Source organism: Squalius cephalus (assembly GCF_949319135.1).
Source record: "Squalius cephalus genome assembly, chromosome: 10".
Classification (NCBI taxonomy): domain Eukaryota; kingdom Metazoa; phylum Chordata; class Actinopteri; order Cypriniformes; family Leuciscidae; genus Squalius; species Squalius cephalus.
The window spans coordinates 8,588,685-8,609,531 of record NC_137131.1 but is presented as its reverse complement, the minus strand read 5'-3'; the positions used below and the strand labels follow the sequence as shown (position 1 = coordinate 8,609,531).

Genomic DNA, 20,847 nt, shown 5'->3' with positions numbered 1-20,847 from the left:
AAGCACTAATGCCACACTTATCTCTTGAACTGAAACAGGCGAAGAATCCTTAATCATTGTCAAAAGATGAAAATGAGAGGATGAAGTTAGTCAAATGCACTTAGACAGAATCCTTGATTTAGATATAGATCTTAATAATTAAAATGCATACTTTATGCTCTGTATTTTACTCTCAAGTCTAAATAAAAAGATTGAGACTTTAATCTGGAGGTCAAATGTGCTGCTCTAGATGTTATAAGAACATGATTGTGAACGTGAAGCAACATGCTTTATCATCGTTGAAATAATCTCAGGCTGGCTTGTAGCAGTCTTTCAAAGTTGAAAAAGTCCTATAAACAAATAGGCAAGACTTTCAAACAGAAAAAAAAAAGAAGTTTTGCCCTTGAGATATTTCACGTTTCTCCTTTTGCTGTCGAGAGAGTCAATACGATGCTAATGTCTTCAACACCCCCACAAGGTCAGGAATCCATCAATTTTGATAAACAGAAAGACCTTGACTGCACTGAAGCATCTGTCCCCAAAAACCAATTGCAATGCAATCTGCAAATCAGAGGCTCGCTGAATTTAAAGAGCAACCAAAAATTCAACTGGTTTCCGAATGCATTCACAACGACCAACATGTCTTAAATAATAAATGAAGCGACAAACTCATGCTGAGTTTTCGTGGCAAGACCACTCAAATATCAATAAAATTTGATCTAATCTTTATCCTTTTGTCAATAGGGTGGTGTGTTAAAGATAGCGGTTAAAGATTAGGGCTGGTAACAAAGTCTGTAGGTAAAAAAAAACAAAAAAAAACTAAATGACTAGTTAATAATTAAAAGGTTAGTTCCCCAAAATGAATATTCAGTCATCATTTACTCACCCTGATATTGGTCTAGACCTCTATGAATTTCTTCTTTTTCTGTGGAAGATAAATAAAAGAATCATAAGTTGTCTTACATGGTTTATGTGCTGTATTCTACGTCTTCTAAAGCTGTATGAAAGCTTTTTGAAACAATAAGTAATCAAAAATCTTCACAGCCACTGTAGCTTTCAAATCTTTTTTGATTGCTTCATGGCCCAAAAGAGGCCTTCCCAAAGTCTCTATTATATTCTGGTCTCTATATGGTTCTATATCTATGGGATATTTTTTAAACATTTTGGAAAATGTATCTGCTCACACTGTAATAGGATCAAAACATATTGCCTTTAGACTCTGACAGTCCGCTATGAAAGTTTTCTGTCTTTTGACCTCCTCCTGTAAACAGCTCCTTGGCGCTGAAACATATATTTATACTTACACTTCTGTCATGGGCCAAGAGTGTGCTGGCATGACGGTAAATTGGGCTGACAAGGAAGGCCAGCAGGACCCGCGGCGGTCACATGGTGGTGATCATGTGACAGCCTGAGCCAGAGAAGAGTCACTAATGATTACATTTGCTATTGTGCCTACACCTTCACATTGACCATCACCTGTTCAATTCAGGATGAATGTATAATGTTTAGGTACAATGTAACCTTAAGGTAGATTCTGGAAGAATCCCCTGATGCATTTCAAATGTGCTTAGAGTGCAGATACTGAGACATAATGGAATATTAAAACACACAACACACTACACAGGATAGGGCCTATACTGTATGTTACTGTTTTTTAAATAAATAAATGTTCTAAAATGTTCTTTTTATTTTCAAAAATGGTACATTTAACAGTATTTTACTGTAAAATTACATGAATGGAAAGTTAGACCAATTACAGTTTTCCTTGTAAGGGAACTTACTATTAACCAATTAACAGTTTTTATCATAGCATTTTAAGTCTTTACAGTTAAAATAACAATAATTTGGACCAAACAAATAGACTGAGTCAAGAAAAAGATGGTAGATACTTGCCCCAATATTGTCTACTGCACATTTTGCAAATGTATTATGCAATGCTGAATTGTCATACTGTGTACAGAGTACATACTGCTAATAGCAAGTCAACAGTTAGAGTACAAACAGCATTTAATAAATATGTCATCAGTGGCATGGCTTGATACTGTGATGGTTTTATCACAACATCTAGTCCCCCTAATGTAGGCAGTCTTGTGTTAACACCCTCATGTCGTTCCAAACCCGTAAGAGATAAAGCCAAACCCATAAAGAGATTGTAAAATTAATCCATATGAATTGAGCGGTTTAGTCCAAAGTTTTCTGCAGCATACGCAGTAATAAGGAGCATCCCTCATTAAAGAGGTTCGCTGGAGGCATTATGACATTACTGTCCCCCAAACATGCAGATATGCACATACACACACTGATTCATTTCCTATTATGAGAAAATGTCTTTGAAGAGAATATGAGCATCTTCAGATATAGTCTCAGAAATCACTTTTTTTGTGATTATACACATGACATACAGTACCTGATTGCATCGATTCTGAAGCTGCCAAAATTCTTGAAATTCAGTAAAGCTCTTCCAGGAACTCTTCCAGAAATTTTTGCTTTTTTAATATTTAATCTTTTAAAAACATTTAAAGTTTTTCATTGAAAGTGTCAAAACTTTTAAAAAACTTTCTTAAAAAGACATCATGAAACATGAAAATCATCATCATATATAGATCAGAATAGCTAAATGTAAGTCTAACATCTCCAGATCTTTTTGTGTTGAGTAGAAATTTGATCCCTAGAGCATGATAAATGATCATAATCATAATATTACAGCAGAACTGTAATAAAAGCCTCAAGTTGGAGGAAGGCCATCTGTGCTTTTATGCTGTTTACTGGGTTAAACATATACATCACGCTCCAGGGCATTCATTTGAATCCCGGTGGCATCTGGTCACCTACTTTTTAAAATCATTCTCACAGATAGTGAACCTAAAAATAGACCATGCAAAGCCTAATTTTGAGGCTAAATAAAGAGATTATTTCACATAGGCCTATGCCATATTTCACAATGCCATTACTTATGACAATAATGACTTAACATGGATGCAGTAATGCGAAAGAATAATGTATTCCATGTTACATTATTAAATTACCTCAGTCTTTGGGGGAGGCTACTGCTCTTTTCTCTAATTTAGAAAATGCTGCTAAAGCAGGAATTCTGATAAACTTGCATTGTTTTTCTGGAGTTGGAAGGTAAAACTGCACTTACTTTTCTACTCCTTTTGAAGGCAAGATGGAGCTCTCTCTCTCTCTCTCTCTCTCTCTCTCTCTCTATCTCTCTATCTCTCTATCTATCTATCTATCTCCCCCTCTCCCACCCCTGACAGCTGATGCAGAATAACGCCATACTGAGGGAGAGAAAGAGTGAGAGAAAGCATGAGGAAGAGAGAAAGAGAGAGAAGTTAACTCAGTGCAATGGGAGCTGAGATTTGTGGGAATAAATCATTGTCTTTTCATGACACATCCCAGGCTGCCAAGCCAGAAATGGAGACAGTTTAGAAGAACTCATAGAACTGTCACAGCATGCATCTGTTTTAAGAGTATTCGCTTAGCATTTGAAACCTTTACATCTGACATCTTTGCTGTTAAAGGGATAGTTCACCCCAAAAATAGTATAAATTTCTTTCTTCTGTGGAACATAAAAAGATACTTTGAAAACTAGTGTTTTTATACGATGGAAGTCAATAGCCATAAAAACAGTTTGGTTATCAACATTCTTCAAAATATCTTCAGTCATACAGATTTGAAATGACATGAGAGTAAGTGAATTTTATATAGGCAAAACAAGTGAAAAATGTATGATGATTTTGGGGTTTTCGCAAAAATTTGTTCATTAAGCCCTTGTCTAGTGATCCCTTTGCTCCAAATAGCAATTAAACATCTAAATCTTTATTTGTATGTTTTCTGAGAGGAGTACCTTTCCTTTGTCCATGAAAAACAATCTTACGCGTGCTGACTGACAGATCTGATGCGTGCGCACAAAGACGCCTCAAACAGTGCGCGACCCTGATATACACATACAGAATACAGGTACACTTATACAGAATCGCAAACAGAATAACAGTTTTTCAAAATATCTGTCTAGGCGAGTATTCACACAAACATTTTCTGTTATGTCTTATGTGAATGTTTGGTTAACTGTTGGGGAAAAACACCTGATGTGTAACATTATTTTAGATCCGCGTGGTATAGTAGCTCTTAATATAGGCTGTCCATGTCATTAAATGTTAATCAAACATTTGTGGTTAAATATATATTTTTCTTATAGATAAATAGAAAATATTTAGTTTTGACTTGGTGTTTGCCAAATTTGGTGTTATTACCAGGGATTTTAAAGTATGGTTGCTAGGTGATTTTGTTTTGAAACCTTCAGAAAACTTTAATTTGATTTTTCTCAAAATTGACTTTGCTGACTTTATCGACTTCAAACAGGTGCAGCTCATACATTTTTTGTCTGATTCCAACACAAATAACACACTTGGTACCAAATAACACACTTTTTTGCCAAAGTTTAATTATTAAGTGTAGCATCAGTTCTGGCAGGTCACGTTAGTAAAGCTCGCATCAGCTGACATTCAGCTGATCCACGTCTAACTATAGGAATACATTGTCTATCACTGTATACATATATAAACTCCTTCACTATCAGCAGCTATCTAATTACCCTCCTCCATCCCCAGCTCCTCCTCTCGTCAGTCAGGATTTGGCATTCTGATTCCCCTTGAATCAGAATAAATTCTCAAATTATGTTGTACTTTAAAATCTTGAATTAATGATATCTGCAATACATTCATGTTGGTTCTGTTCTGTTTACCCTAAGTGGGGTTATTGCTGCTTCACCTGCTCTTATCCATGCTAGGCTGCATGGATGCGCAGGGAGTTCTTGCCCAGAACAGAACCATACCGCCAATCCTAACTGTATGCAATTGCCAATTGTATTTGACGATAGTGGTCCTAACAGAACTAAGGGTTAGTATAGAGTAATAGTACTGGCTGGTATTTGTGATGGCCATGGTATGGAAAAGTATTAACTGAAGAGTTGATTTCAGTTCCATTTCAAGATTGTCATTTCAATTTAATCAAAAATCAAGGTTGTTTCAATGCCAGGCATTGATTGACTCAATTCTGAATCAATGTCTATTGCTATATGGGTGGTCATTTAAGAACATATGACAGATGTGGGAAATATTTGGCCTGAATTGTCACAACCCATAGTGTGTGACCTATATATTAACAGGGACACCCGTGGGTGCATGTGCGGGGCAGAAATGATGGATGTTTGTTTGAGCCAAGCAATGAAGCATAACACAATCTATTCTCCTGGATGGCTAAACACCTCAGGTAAAGGAAAGAACGGAGCCCCACGCTCGATCTCAAACACCTATACACATACTCGCAGAGACGCACATGCACACACACATCAACCTCCTGGAACGAATAGTTTTTCATCCTTGTCCCTTAGTGATATTTCACCTGCCAGAGGCCTGGCTTCTTTATTACCTCTGATAGCTTTCCTGTTCTGTAGCTGATAACCTCACTTCCTGGTTCTTAGTCAATGTCATCCTATTGGGTTTCATCTCATTTGTCAATGTAGACTTTTCCCCTTGAGTCTATTGGCCTTTGTGGGCATCTGGAGAAATATCTTCAATCCGTCTTTTACAGTAAAAATGGCTGCATAAATGGCTCTTTAACATTTCCCTGCTTTGTCTTATACTATATGGTGGATTTACTTACAATGTGGCATCATAACTTGGCATTATAAATTTTAGTTATTGAATTGATAGTCTTTCTGACCACCTAATTATGTAAACAAACCCCTTAAAATATGACCAAAACAACAGTTGATCTTAAACAATGCCATGTAGAATGAAGTAAACACATTTATCTCATCCACTTCTTATATGTGACACTTAATTAAGACATTACACAAACCACAAAGAAGTCTTTAAACACAAGGTGAAGGCTGATGATTCGTAATGGGGTACTAATTAAAAAGATAATTACACATGCATCTGTTGAAATATGGATGCCAGCAGAAGTTCCCTCTAATTAACCTCCCAAGGACGCTCAGTTATTAATGCTGTTAAATAAAGTGGAAGAGAGACGGACAGAGAGAGAGAGACACCTCTACTCGCCTTTCATTGACAAGAGAGAGAAAAAACTGGAGAGAAAATGGAAGGAAAATCGTGTAGCTATTATTAAATGCCTTTGTATTCTTTCTGGTGGATTTATGAAGTGCAGCAGGATTTCCTGTTGTGTAAAGTCAGGACAGCAGAGAATAGAAGATATGAAAGAGGTAGTTAGAGTGGTCCTAATGGACATGTTCTTTAAATATAGCGCAAAAAACACACTCGTGAACACATGTGAGGCCTGAAGTCAAACTCGTGGACCACGCTCCCAAAGCCCATAGAAAGACGGAGTACATTTGTGCACACTGTTCAACTAAATTGCAAAGGCGTTGTGTTAAAAATAGAGGCCCAGCTGACAGCCTGAGGCGACAGAATGCACATCTACCAAAACTACTCCTTTTATAGTGCTTTCTTCTTTTTGGCTAGGTAATTCCAGTAGAAAAATGTCACATGGAAAATGTATTGCAAAGACGTAAAGAAACAACCAGCAGTCAAATAAATTGAGTTTGTGTATATATGTATGTATGTATGTATAATATATATATAGTCGTGCTCAGAATTAATCATACCCCTGGTAAATATGATCAAAAATGGCTGTAAAAAATAAATCTGCATCGTTTATCCTTTTGATCTTTCATTCAAAAAATTGGCAAAATCCTAACCTTTCATTTAAGTAAAAGAATTGAAAGTGGGGGGGAAATCACATTATGAAATAAATGTTTTTCTCCAAAACACGTTGGCCACAATTATTGATACCCCTAGAATTTTTTATGAATAAAATATCTCTGAAGTATATTCACATTAATATTTACCTTTTTTTAGCACACCAGGGTGACTAGGAACATGAAATTGCCCAGCTATGACTTCTTGTTTCACAGGAGTTTATATATGAGGAAACACAAAGGCCAAATTCCCTTAATCATCCATCACAATGAGTAAAACCAAAGAATATAGTTCTGATGTGCAGCAAAAGATTGTTGAGCATCACAAAATAGAAAGTGGCTGTAAGAAAATATCTCAAGAATTGAAAATCCCCATTTTGACCATCAAGGCAATAATTAAGAAGTTATAATCAACTAAAGATGTTACGAATCTGCCAGGAAGAGGATGTGTATTGTCTTAATGGATGGTGAGGATGAAAGTTTGAGTGGCCAAAGACTCTTCAAGGATCACAGATGGAGAATTGCAGAGATTAGTTGAGTCTTGGGGTCAGAAAGCCTATTAAAAAAAAAAAAATCAAACAACCCCTACATCCCCACATGTTGTTTGGGAGGTTTTCAAGAAAAATGCTCCTCGCTCATCCAAAAACAAACTCCAGCATATTCAGTTGTCAGACACGACTGGAACTTCAAACGGCACAGGGTTCTGTGGTCAGATGAAACAAAAAAAGAGCTTTTTGGCTGCAAACACGCTAGATGGGTTTGGTGCACACAAGGATAAAAAGTACCCCATGTGTACAATTTAATATACCATTGGATCTTTAATGTTGTGGGCATATTTTTCTGCTGGAGGTCCTGGACTTCTTGTTCAGATACATGGCATCGTGGATTCTATCAATATCAACAGATAAAAAATCAAAACCTGATGGCCTCTGCTAGAAATCTTATAATGGGCCGTGGTTGGATCTTCCATCAGGACAACGGTCCAAAACAAACATCAAAATCAACACAAAAATGAGTTAGGGAGCACAAAAAGAAGCTTCTGCCATGACCATCCCAGTTCCTGACCTGATGAGTGGAGTGAACTGAAGAGAAGAAGTACCAACATGGATCTGGGAATCTGAAGGATCTGGAGAGATTCTGTATGGAGGAATGGTCTCTGATCTCTGGTCAGTTATTCTCCAAAATCATCAGGCATTATAGAATAAGACTCAGAGCAGTTATCTTGGCAAAAGGAGATTGCAAAAAGGTATTTAATAAAAGGGTATCAATAATTGTGGCCAACGTGTTTTGGAAAAAAACATTTATTTCATAATGTGATTTTCCCCCCACTTTCAATTCTTTTACTTAAATGAAAGGTTAGGATTTTGACAATGTTTTGAATGAAAGATTTGAATGAAGGATAAACGATGCAGATTTATTTTTTACAGCCATTTTTGATCATATTTACCAGGGGTATGATTAATTCTGAGCACGACTGTGTGTATATTATATATATATATATATATATATATATATATATATATATATATATATATATATATATATATATATATATATACATATATATATATATATATATATATATATATATATATATATATATATATATATATATACATATATATATATATATATATATATATATATACATACATACATACATACATACATACATACATACATGCATACATGCATGCATTGCAAAACTGTACCATACGTTTGAAATATACAGTTTTAACAGTTTCCACAAAAATACATTTGATACAATGATAATAATGAAACCAAATCAGCATATTAGCATGATTTCTGATCATGTGACACTGAAGAGAAGACTGCTGGAAAGTCAGCTTTGCCATTACAGAAATAAATTATATTTTAAATTAAAATTATATAAATTAAAAAAGAAAACAGTCATTTTAAATTGTGATCATATTTAACAATATTACTGTTTTGCATCATTTTTGATCAAATATGGATCCTTGATGAACATAAGAGACTTTCAAAAGCATAAAAAAAAACCCAGTTTGAACAATCGTTGATATAAGGAAATATATACTATTTTAAGTATTTTAATTGTTATTTAATGTGAAAGGCTACAAATTTTGCCATTTGAAACATGTCTTCAGATGTCTACAAATCAATTATTGTTAGAGGCCATTCACACAAATGCATTATTTGTTGCATTAGATGGCCATTTTTATGGCCGTTTATTGAAATATGAATGCAGAGTTTTAAAATCCCTTGTCAAAAAGTTTAACTTAAAATGTGCCTTGGGATCCCTGATTCCCTGCTTCATTCCTCTGCTCTCTGTCAGAATTTTTTAAACGCAAGAATGTGTCCTGTGTGAACGGCTCCTCACACAAGAGCGCTTCGGTTAGATTTGCTCTCTGCATTTTAATGTTTAAATAGCCAACATCACTTGGGAAAGAGGAGCTGGTATCCAGTGTTTAATGTAAGGGTCTGGCCTATCAGTTAAACACATGCTGGGTGTTTGTTCTTTGAATAAATGAGGAGGACAAGCTGTGCAGTAGCACAATTTTGCCATTGTAAGGTTTTTGAGTAATCATATCAATCAATTGAGTACACAGGCAATGACCCAGAAAACCAGAAAAAAGCAATTTCCCCCTTTTTCTTTGATTTTATACAATACTTCACTGTCATCATTTACTCACCTTCATGTGATTCCAAACCTGTATGACTTTCTTTCTTCTGTGGAACTCATAAGGGAATGTTCTGCTCTTTTCCAAATACGTTGACCAGGTGCTGCAAACTGCAAAATGGATGAAAAAAGTACCATAAAAATAGTCAATACATCTTATGCACTATATTTGAAGTCTGAAGCCATAAAACAGGATGATGAAGCAGCCATTACTCCAGGCTTTAGTGTCACATGATTCTTCAGAAATCATTCTGATGAGCACTTTAAAATTTGAATTTAAATGATATTTTTTCCAGGATTCTTTAATGAATAGAAAGTTAAAAAGAACAGCATTTATTTGATTTTTTTTTTTTTGTGTGTGTTATCATTTAAAAGTCTTTACTTGCACTTTTGATTTAATTCATCCTTGCTAAAGAATAGTATTCATTATTTTTCAAAAATAAAAATCTTATTGACCCCAAACTTTTGAATGGTAATGTACATTAAAATTATTCGATTGTAAAAGGTTTCCATTCACTTTAGCTTTCAAATCTCAGTCTTTCACTTGCACATATTCAAACTTGCTGAGTTACAAGAGATGCAAGAACCAATGTTTTTTGAGTCATTTATCATTTTCTTTTCTTTTTTCAGACAGAGTTAAGCTTTCACAGTTACATTTCCCATTGCCTTCGGAACCAAAAGCACACATATAAATATTTTATCAGTGCTCTTTGCTCAAGTGAATAGTCAGCACTATTCCCAGTTCTACAAGCCTTAAATTTTCAAGAAACAACCACATGGATTTACACTCAACCTAAATTTACGACGACTGTATGCTTTCTCGGCATGCTAATATTTTGTGAGTGGCACCAAATACTTCTGTTTACCGTGCATCTCTCAAACAGATGTCCAATGTCTCACATCATTAAAATTCAAATGAGCACATCTTGATCTGAATCATAGTGTTTGTGGGTTAGAGGTGTGTGAACAGTACAGACAGAGCAGTCGTGTTGTTGTTGTTGTGTGATGTAACACGGTTTGATGACAATCAGAAGCCCTCAGATGCACTTGAATAGCTGAGCAGTTGGGGATATGAATATTATATGTTGTTATGTTTTGTGATGTGCTGCTCAAGCTGCCTTGTTGAAGATATATGATACAACTTGAAACCATACAAGTCCTCTGTGTTGAAAAATCGATGCTATTATGTTTTATTTAACAGCAAATGCTAATGATGTTTACCGGCCTAGTAGTTCACAGTTCACTCTACTTTTTTGTCATTTAAAATATTATAAAACTCACAATAGCACAGTATAGTTACAAACACTGGCTCTATATCTACAGTATAAGCAAGTGGCATTTTAACTGATTTTAATTCATTGTTATTTAAAATGTCCATGGCACAAGGGCTTTATCTCATAGGCTTTAGAGTAAAATGTTGTTTTCAGTGGTTCAGTGGATTTATATTGGTTTTAATCACCTACTTTAGGGTTGTAAAAGCTCTTGGGTAAATACGTGAACACAATTTAACTACACTGGGTTGCAATAAGACACGTTTTGCCTTCCCCCTGAGAAGCTTAGCATCTATTTGTAAAAATTTCACGAGTAAGCGCCAAAACTGGTGATTGAAGTAATATAGGAAAACTATATTTCAATGCTTTTGCAAGCAAACAAAGTTTCTTGGAGGAACGCAAAAAAAAGAGAAGAAATGTCAAAAAACAATTAAAGCCTTTATGTAAAATGCATTATAAAGATATCATAATATACATTATAAATTATTATTAATTATATATTTTTAATAAATAATTGTAACCAAAGTTAAATACATTATAATATTTGCAGATTCCTTGTTACATCTGAAATTAGTAGTTTTTCTATGCGTTTTAATGCTTTATACTTTCTAAAGGTGTAATAATGAATAGATAAGTATTCAAATGTATTATAAATGTGGTTACAATTATTCATGAGAACATACAATGCATTAGAAGTATTACAAGGTATAATTAATGCATTAAAAATACTTTTATAATGCATTATATATATAAAGGTTTTAAAGTGATCATGACATGGATATTTTTTATTATTTGAATGTTCCTTGAGGTTTATAAAGTGTTGTTAATAACTTTGTTAAGGTTTTTTGCACAAAAAATGTGGAAAAACAATTATTTTCAACCCTCATTCAACTGACCCTCTGTCTGAAATGGTCTGTTTTTAAGGGGTGGCTCCTTTAAGGATTGTCAATAAACGGCTACTGTTATGATTGACTAATGTTCTTGCATAGGAAAACAGATCAATGACCACTCGCTATTGCACGTGAGTAAGTGTTATGAAAACAGTATCCATATAAAAGCATAATTTACAGACAAAAAAAAAGCTTTATGAAATCATTTATTTGCGCTTTGCAATATAGCTGCTGTCAGATCCTATGCAGTTTACTGCTTTATCTTTCAACAAAAGTTTCTTTGCGAACATTATACTGTGCCTTATTTACAAAACAATCTGCAGTCAATTTCTCTGAACAAACATAAAATCCACCAGCGTGATCCAGGACGCCATTAAAAAAAAACATCAACTTGTTCCTGACACTGGCATCCTTTTGAAGTCTCTACAGAAATGAGCAAATGAGCTGTTTAAACAGGACGCGTCAAAGCGAACGTTCTTTACGCTTCCATTCACCCTTCCATTTGTCCCCTTGTCGGCAGACTCAAGTGCGTGGACTAAAGTGAACGCACATCTGTATACTGTATTTTTAGTGTAGACAGCTTCAGTGATTATTATGGGTTCCATTTCATGATTAAATACATTCTTTGTTTATAATGAGGAGGATGTTTTCAGCTCTAAAACTTGTAGGATGTTTTAATGGTTCAAAGACCTCTTATGTGTCAAACGATCAAAGAAAATTGTATTTCTCATGTCAAGACCCCTTTAAGTAAAGTGTTGCCAAGTATTCTTCTCAAATAACTGTCAATAATAAACAGGTTCACTTCATTACATCTCACCTCATTCAGTGTGACATGTCCACCTGTTTCTTAAGTGAACTGAATCTGTTTTCATATTCAATAACAACATATCCAGAAATTGACTCCCACAAAATGAGCTAAGATATGTGCTGGCGCTCAATCCCTGGTTTCCTCTACAATTTAGAGAAATAAATAGCTTCAAATTTGCTCTTTTTGTGGACACAAGCTCCATAGGAACCCTTTTGCACATTCCAAAGGCAGCCTATCCTTCTCCACCATGGAGGAATCTTTGATCCTTACCCTGCTCTATCGCTGTTGCCCACACCTGCACGTGGGCAGCGGGACACAGTCATTAACCGCGCACGTCTGCATGACGTCTAGCTGAAGCTACTGGTGCTCACACTAATTGAGTGGAGAATTCCTCCTCACGAGGCGTTAATGAAAGCTTTTCACTTGAATGAGCGTGCACATCACAGCAGCTCAAGCACCAGTTACTAATGAGCGGGGTGAGAATATATTCTGTTACAAATGTTGTAGATCAAGGCATGATCATACAGCATGTTGTCTTTTTCACAGATTTGATCAGCTGGCCAACTTGCATTAGCTGCTCAGATTTACACTTGTAATAGTAGACAGCTACAACAATTTCTTAATTTTAGGAAGGTTTTCAGTTATGACAGTCCCTCATAAACATGTCAAACATTTTTTTAAATATCATTTATGATACATTTATGATATTCTAACCCACTCTAACTGATGATACAAGAATATCACAAATCACAACTTTCACAATTGCAACAAATGTACAAGAGAACAATGTAAGCTAGCTAGACAGCAGCAGTGAAAAACTGTAATTATTATTAAATAAATAGCACTAAGACACATTTCTTGAAACCTTCACCCTTTTTCTCACAACATTAAACACAAAACTAAATCTTCAAATTGCATTAAAAAAAAACGGACTCTTCTGACAAAATCAAAGAATCGGCTCAAAACCATTTCACCTGTACTCATAATCAAACAATGCTTTCAGATCATACACACAACAGTCATTATATAAACACTGCAGATCATTATTTAAACACTACATAGACAAATGGAGAACACTGCATCCAGAAAAAAATGTGTAGCCTACACTACACAACTAAACATTTTTTGCATAAAGTATAGTAATCGCAACTTACTGTAGTAAGGTCAATATATTGTACACTGTATGTATACTGCAAGTATAGTATTGAATGTCTTGCATACTGTGAAAATGCAGAAGCCAAAATGCAAAAACACAAAAGGCCAAAGAAAACTCTTAATGAATAGCATTTTACAGTACACACAAAAGAGTTATGCAACTGCAAAATCAAAGTCAATGAGAGATTCATTCTGCCTTCGTGTTGGGTCCAGTCTACTTTGTCCACATCACAGACAATGTTGTCCCTTGCCAGGCAATGGAAAAAAAAAAAAATCTGGTGTGCCGGATCCAGTCTTGACAACACTCACACCTTGCTCTTACTCTCATCCTCTTCCTCCTCTCCCTCTCAGATTTTTTCCATCCATTGTTCATGTCAACATTCAGTGCACCAGTGCCAACCTGTGTTTGTAGGTTTATAGTTTGTACAGTTGGCTTGATCACATCATTAGAAACAAGTGTGAACTATTTTTTTGCCGGTGTGTGTAAACGATGACAACTGTGTTGCAGTTGTGTTTAACACTTGTGTTTATGGTTTTGCAACACAAATGCATCCCAATGCAAAATGTGTTTTAGTGAGTGAGAATGTGTTTTAGGAGTTTCGCAAAAAGAGTGCATGAGATTTGCAAAATAACTTGATTAAGGTTTTGCAGAAAGAGTGATTTATTCGACAAATGGTTTTAGGACTTTGAGAATCAGAGAATGGGGTTTAGTGTCTAAGCAATTGTGGAAAACTGTAATTTGAATAATATAATATAATATACACACATTCACCATTTTTCTTTTTTGAATCAGTAACGTGTTACATGAGTCACCAAAATTAGAATCAATGGAAAGAACATTAATGATCATTTCAACTATAGAAGATGCAGTGTGGCTTTTACTGACTTCATTTTCACTACTAGACCAGCAGAGAGGGAGATCAGACAGACAGTTTGCCTGGAGGCTGATGGCTCTCCCATAAGAGAGAGATGAGAAGCTTTACAAAGAGAGAGATGGGACTCTGACTAGCTTAAAAGGGATTTAAAGATTTATCACAAAGTGCCACAGGAGGATATTCCCCTCGAAAGCTCACCTGATATCAACCTTCCTGCCTCCCCTGACAACACACACTGTTTTTTAAACACTACAGTAAGAAATTCAGCTAGCTTATTATCCCAGCTTTAAAAGCAGCACTATAATAGTTCTATAATAGTTCTCATCCCAAAAAAAACCTTACACTTCACCTCTAAATGAACCAAATCACAAACCAGATGATTCACACTCACTTCAAGCTATACATCTTCATTTATGAATCATGATCATTTATGAAACGTCTCTGTGTTCTTTCATCTAAGAGCCATATGTTGAGTTTAACGGGCAGATCGCAGACCCAAGAGAGATACCACAGAGATAGAGAAAGGAAATGTGAGAAGCTGTCAGAGCAAGAGATGACTCCAGGCAACAGATGCCCAATTTCCATATTTACATAATTATGGTGATGTGGTTGGATCCGAATGAAGTTGTAAGAGCACATCTGTTGTTGTCCAGCTCTGGCGTAGCCCAGCAGAGGAGCAGGCTGAATATTTATGTGACATTTCATGATATTTCAATTGCGTGGTGCATATCACAGTCAAATGCAATGGAGACCTATTTCACAAGCTTGATTACCATCTGGTTTGATGGGAATATAATATGTTTAACAAAATATCATGGCAAAACCATGACCGCGTTTCACAGCTTTTAGAAAATGTTTGCTGACAATAAAATAACACAATTTTGCTGCATGACTTCTATTTTGTAATAAGGGACCTACAGTAGGTAACACTTTAATTTCGATGGTCCACTTTAGACAATCTGCTAACAATAAGTAAATTTGCAACTACATGTCAACTCTCATTAGAGTATTCGCAGACTGTGGTAGACTGTTAGGTTAGGGTTCAGGTTAGTAGAATAAGTTGACATGTAGTTACTTAAAGGGATACTTCAGGATTTAGCATTAAGCTTTGTATTAGTAGAAAACCTGTAGTATTTTCGAATTACCGTGCTTTCCACCCTCATATCCCCCTGAGAGGAGAGATTTATGTATTTTTTATATGGAAAAAACCCTCCGATGACGCAAAAATCGTCATATTGTGTCATCGGAGGATTTTCTGGCCAGAGGCTAAAGACTACAGCCAGTAGGAGGAGCTGTTCCGCATGTTTTCAACCCACACATAGAGGGTGGGATCTCACTCACAGAATGTACACAGTGTCAGCCGTCTTTCTTTGGAAGCTAAGCTAGCAGGCTCTGGTTCTGTGGAGAAAACTGAGTAGTAGGGGTTACCATCCTCCTTTTCCCGGACTTGTCCGGCGGGCGAGATCGTTCAAAATGTCCGGGATTCGGCTTTTGCGTTCTGCGGTCGCCATTCATTGTTTACATGCACACCTTTTGTTTCAATCTAACTGAATTCATTCCGATTGGTGAATCTTAATGTAGTGTTTACATGAACGCTAAACAAGTGATCGGTTGATGTGCGGTTTAACATTGCTAAGAAAATTCCCGCTCCTCCGTGAGAGATACGAGACCGGTGCGTCTCAGTAATGACGCCACCGGCCTTGCGCCGTTCTCCCGCGGCCGTCAGCCTCGTCCTGCTCGCCACAGTAAACATGATGAATGGCGACTGTAGAACGCAAAAGCCGAATCCCGGACATTTTGGGCGATCTCGAAATCCCGGGCAAACTCGTCACGGAGACTCACTAGTGGCCTAACCTTGTTGTTTTCAACTGCGCTCTCTAACCGGTAGGTGTGGCTTGGGAGTGGCCTCCTAGGGCAGCGAAGCAAGTGCATTCTGGGAGTTGTTGTCTTTCATCCACATAAGCCAAGAATACATTTTCTGGCTTTTCTCAGTCTAGAAAGCTCCAAATTCAAAAATTTCTTCACATTTCTTCTACATAAATTACCTATTTTAAATACACATTCATCTTTCCAAAGGTGAAGTATCCCTTTAAATTACTTATAGTCAAAAGAATGTCTGTTTGAGGGACCATCAATATAAAGTGTCTACTAATAGTCTAATGAGAGTTAGTTGACATGTAGTTGCAAAGTACTTATAGTTAGAATGTCTAAAGTGGACCATCAAAATAAAGTTTTACTGGGATCAGGATAACACCACTTACATTATAAAATCTACAAATGCATGGTGAAATCAGATCAAGCGCACAAAACTGAACAACCACCTTTAACAAAAATAACCAGTATCATCTTAGAAATCTGCATGGGACAAACTTAAAGCACTAAAAAATCTTAAATAAGCATTCACTAAAAGTAATCAAGAGGATGAAATGAACGAGACAAGCCTCTCTGGAATTTTCCTACTATAAAATACGTTGGTTTCTGCTTCCCCTTTGAAGACAGCTTCTGCTCTAATAACTTCGTCTGCAGGCCTGCTGTTCACAGGCTTTGCCCGGTCCTAGCTAGCTCTCGGCCTGAGCCTTTTCAACTTTCAGATAAATTATTCAGACAGATAGCCTATAAATACCATTCTCTTTTAATGAAATATCCTGGTGAAGCACCGCAGTTTGATGTAGCAAACATAGTCCTGCTGACTTCCATGCACATCAATCTAAATGTCAACAAGAAACATATAAGTTACACAAAAACTTAGGATTATCACATCTTTCGCCTTATCAGGATCACAAAAACTCAAAGAATTCTGATCAAAGAATCCTGAAAAACATGCATCACGTTTTCACATATATTAAGACGATAATATATGAACCACGACTGTATTCAACATTGATAATAAGAAAAAAATTCTTGATATTAGAATGATTTCTGAATAATGGCTGGAGAAAATTCAGCTTTGCCATCACAAGAATAAATTACATCTTAAAACATTAAAATAGAAAACAGCTCATCTTAAAATTGTAATAATATTTCAGTATTACTGTAAATAGTGTAATTATTTTTGAATGGTATTTTACGTCGAAATTATTCAAAGTGTGAGTTAAAGGAACAGTTCGCCTTCCAAAAATATGTAAAATCATGATTTACTCACCCTGATGTCAGTCCAACTGGTATGATTTCCTTTTTTCATTGAACACAAAGGGAGATCTTTGGAAATCTGTGAAATCAAATGATGTTTAGAATTAATGACAATTTAACACAAACTTATCGCATTTTAATGAATGTGTGTTGCGTGCCTTGAGGTCGAAAGTTTTAATATGTGCCAATAAGATTTGAGAGCTACTGTGGAAGGGAGCTACTGTGCTACTGTGAAAGATTATAAGCGAATAAAAAATAAATTTTATATATAGAGATACTTTCATTGTATGTAAAAAAAAAAAAAAAAAAGAAAAAAAAAAAAAAAAAGAGGTCCGGATTATTTAAATTATACGGATAGATTTAAAGGCTTCAAAGTAAAAAAAGAAATAATAAGTAGGTGTATTGTAAATATGAGTCTAGGATTAGAAGTAAAATTCTCTTTGCATTCTAGGGAAAAAAGAAAGCATTTGTTTGTGCTGCCACAGTGCCGCCACCTACAGACTTGCCACAATTAGAACTATTTTCAGAACACTGTCAAAATCACTGACCTGCATTTCTGTGCATATGACTGACACTGATATACATACTGTAAAGTCAAAGGCAGCGCTTCTATATTCTACAGTAGCAAAATCTAATCACTAATCACTGACAGTTTCTGGCCGCTTTAATAAGGGGAATTAATTAACATGTGGTAAAACATCTGCCATGCTCCTAATGATCTCCTGAGTGCAACATCTTTCCAGCTAAGCCTCAAAGTATATATAATCTCCTTAGCATGATGGAGTCTGTTTAGAAAATAAATATGTAAATGTGAGCTCCAGTGAGGATAGACACACTTTGGCTTTCATGGCTGAGAGTGGGCGAAGAGTGACAGAGAAAAGCAGTCTGCGCATCTCAAATGTAGTAGCTACACAGAGGACTGTCAACTATGATGATGAGGATGAAAATGAATGAAACTGAGCTATACGTATCACAAATTGGCACACCAACACTAAGTGTCGCAAGCAATCACATCACCTCACGCTATTCTTCAACGAATGACAATCAATGAGTTACTGAAGAGTGATTGTGGCTATATCGTCTCACTTTTCACAAGATAACACATACACATTTTGTTCTTCAATCATGGTTGGGACTTTCAGGAGTTTTTATACTCTTATCACACAATCCTTTTTGAATTTCTATTATTTTCATTACAACATTATTTAGTACTACATAATAGATGATTTCCCTGTGGGAACCGTTAGCCACAAAGAGGTTAATTAAGGTCTTCTTTTTCATGTTGGGACATTTGGTCCCTAATGTAGGGCAAAACCTGACCCACAAAACCACACAGAGAAAAAACTGAAATCAGATATAAGAATTGTGGCCACTAGATGGCAGAGAAATACCATTGAAAAACCACCCACGTGGCCTGTAAATGTCTTCTGAAACTCTTTCTGGGATAAAAGTTAAAAGAATAATATAATACGAAAAAACATACAATTTAGAAATGTCAAAATATACAATTTTGTAATTACAGTAAATATATTACCAAAATACAGTACAATCAAGCAACTGATAAAAATAATACAATCCGTTTTATCAAATAATGCCGGGTATTACGTTGTTTGTTTTAACGTGTTTTACCGACGAAAGCAATGGGAGTGTCCTTAACGGTTTAAATGTCGAGTCAAACCTTTAAAGATACAATAAAATCCTAATATATAATGTCATTATCAGTCACTTATAATCGAAAGTTGGTGAATTGCATTGACTTTGTATTGAGTCAGCCTAGCTGCTACTCCTTCAAAAGACGGTTAATACGTAACGTTAGCCTACTGGTCTCAATCCCAAACTGGCAGCTTGCCATCAGGACTTGTTGCTCTGCATTTACAGCTGCTGTACACGATTTCTGTGCCATCAAACCGTTTTCAAACAGATTTCCCAATTCACATTCACTCCCCTCGTCTACAGTGACTATAGGCTACTGTTCACAACTAGCTCTCACGCCATTGGCTTAGATCCGCTTTCGAGTTTTCTGATTGGCTGACACTCACGGGCAGAAACTTGGAGGCTTGGAGCTTTGACCTGTCACATAAACAAGTGTTAGGCCCATTTTTTAGACAGTTATTACAAAAAAAATCTTTACCACATATAGTTCAGCTTGATTCCTTAACATTAATTCTGACAGTGAACATATTTGCATGCACATTATTTTCCAAATAAAGCCCGCATATTGTAACAAAGTCAGTATTTTGCATATTCGTTTCTCTTGTAAGTATAGCCTACTGATGCTCGCCATTTATTTCAGTTTGTATTTGTAATAATCCGGCACAATAATTTAATCAAGTCACCAATTCTCCTTGACAACAGCACACACAAGCACAACACATTGCAAAATGCATTCACCCATTTGTATATTTATTTATGTTGATTTATTTTTATAGTATAGGCTAGTTATATTAAAAAATAATCTGAAAATGATAGCCTAACATTTCTTACTTCTTCCATTTGAAAATGTGCAGCTATAAATAACTAATTAATAATCTAAAATGTTTACATGACAAAAATTCAGATTAATATGACAAATGCTAGCTGTGTTATTGGATTGCTTGCTAGATGATAATCAGGTTAATATGTCGGAATATGACCAGATTTAGTTTATAATGGGGATACCTCACACCATTGCCTTCACTTTCTCTCATCTTTAAGCACAAACACACACACACTTATAAAGAATTACACACCCAGCAAAGCAGCAGCATATACATACTCAGAAAGTGTGCTCACGCATCTTCACTGATTGTGCGGGGTTGCCAAGCTTTGCTGCTTTCAGATTCATGAAAATCCTTGCCATTAATTCCCTGGGATGGAGGCGAGGCTGGACCACTGATGAAATATATGCCAGAAGCCCTGCCAATTTCTATCTGAAAGCCAACAGACATCTCATTCACTTAATGCTGTTTTGGGGAGGGGAATGCGGATGATTTTTTTCCACCCCTACACTGAGGACTTATGCATCATGATCAGCAGAGAGTGAGAAAGAAAAGACTCTGCCTGAGGTGGGTCATTTCTCTGCCTTCCATCGGCTCTTTTATGGAATAATGACATTCTCCAAGATATTGAAATAGATGGTGGAAGAAAAAAAACAGTGCAAACAATATTCTAACCTGAAGTATCACCAGTCAGTGTAACACTAATTGACTTTCAAAGTCCAGTAAAGGCATTTTTTGACAATTGAAAATTCTGGGGTTTTTTTTCATCCTCCATTAAAGTGGGCATGAAATGGAAGCTGCAATAGTGTTATCTTCCGAGAACTGTCCTCTATCCGAGTGAAAAAGCTTCTCAGAAAAATTTTTTTTGGCTTGGACTTGG

General features: G+C 35.9%; 1 long non-coding RNA gene across 1 annotated transcript; it reads right to left on the bottom strand.

The window, feature by feature from the left end:
- Positions 1–861: 861 nt before the first annotated feature.
- LOC307165288 lies at positions 862–19,425 on the bottom strand. Its single transcript, XR_013822450.1, has 5 exons — positions 19,096–19,425; positions 17,504–17,569; positions 9,376–9,473; positions 1,284–1,387; positions 862–904 (listed from the first exon to the last, which is right to left on the bottom strand). It is a non-coding gene; the product is annotated as an uncharacterized lncRNA (long non-coding RNA).
- Positions 19,426–20,847: the final 1,422 nt, after the last annotated feature.